Below are 1,483 nucleotides of genomic sequence, written 5' to 3'. Positions count from 1 at the left end.
AGTTAACCAGTAAACCTGAGAATTTCACCAGTCTCCACTTCCCTGCCAATGGGGTTAAAGGCATGTATACTACATTATTAAAACAAAAGTTCTTGGGAATAGAACTCCTGTCCTTATCCTTGCAAAGGAAGCACTTCATCGGCTGAGCTACCTCCCCAACTTTGAGCGAGATGAGTGCTGCTCATGTGTTCTTGCTTGCACCCTCATAAAAACAGCTCTTGGTGCAAACAAACATCACTAATGAGTAGCACTTGTGGATTCTGCCCCTACCCTGATTGCTCAACCTAGACCCTAGCCACCATTCACAAAAACATCACCATCACAAAAACAGCAGCGAGGAGAGAACCACAGTCCTATTGGAAAAGGTCTGTCTCCCTTAACCATTTCTCTCCTCAGTGTCTGAAACTTAGAAGTACAGTATTCAAATTGGAAGAAATCTTGGGATTATCTAATTCAAGGAAGGCAAGATGATCTTTATCTCATAACCAGTAGGAAAAGTCTCACTAACAATGAACTAACCTCATCTAATTATGAGACATGAAATCCAGGAACCAAGCAGACAGTGCTTATTCAGTGTTGAAACCATTAAATTACTACCAAGCCTGCTGTTCTTTTTTCACACAGCTGTGGATGCAGGCAGAGTAGGATTTAGTTGAAACCTGTGTGTCAGGAAAGATGATGGGAGAAGAATGTTCCAAATCTAAGAATGGTGGCAAACACCTGTAATTCCAATACTTGAGAGCCTGGGGTTGGAGGATCACTTCTCCGTAGTCAGCCTGGGCTACATAGTAACAACAGACCTCAAGAAAAATAAAACTAATTTTAAAATGAAGTATGGGAAAGTCCTGGGAGAAAATAGACAGGATGGAGTTGCAATTCCCAAGATGGAGAATTCAGAATTGAAGAATATTCAGTAGCTATAAGGATGTCTGTATAGGACCGATTAGAAGACAGGAGGAGACAAGAAGACCTAGGTACTAAAGATGGACAAAAGGAACATCTAAGACTTTCAAAAACTCCAAGTGTAGTGAGACATAACTCAGACACGTGAACCCTGGAGCTAGAAATGAGACTGTATTCCCATAACCGGTCAGTTCAAAAGACAAGAAGGAAGTGGACATCAGTGAACACTATACTGGTTATTTGGGGTGGGGGGCGTGTGTGGATACATTTAATCTTCACAACTACATTACAAGGTAGGTGTTCAATCTCTCAATGTCTAGAAAAGACTTTGGAAAGTAATTAATTATCATCTAACTTATGAAATAAGAATTCACAGAGCTGAAAATAGAACCTTGATCTTTTATTTCTAGTAAACTGATTTGCTAGTGGCTTAGTCATTATCAGAAAGGGTTATTTTGCCCTGTACAATACATTTAGAAATGTTTGAAACAGTTTGTTGTTGTTGTTGCTGTCACACTGATATTTAGAAGATAGAAGCCAAGGATGCTTCTAAACATCTTCAGTGCACAAAATAACCCCC

This window comes from Microtus ochrogaster, chromosome 15, assembly GCF_000317375.1.
Source record: "Microtus ochrogaster isolate Prairie Vole_2 chromosome 15, MicOch1.0, whole genome shotgun sequence".
NCBI classification, from domain to species: domain Eukaryota; kingdom Metazoa; phylum Chordata; class Mammalia; order Rodentia; family Cricetidae; genus Microtus; species Microtus ochrogaster.
This window is presented reverse-complemented; position numbering follows the sequence as displayed.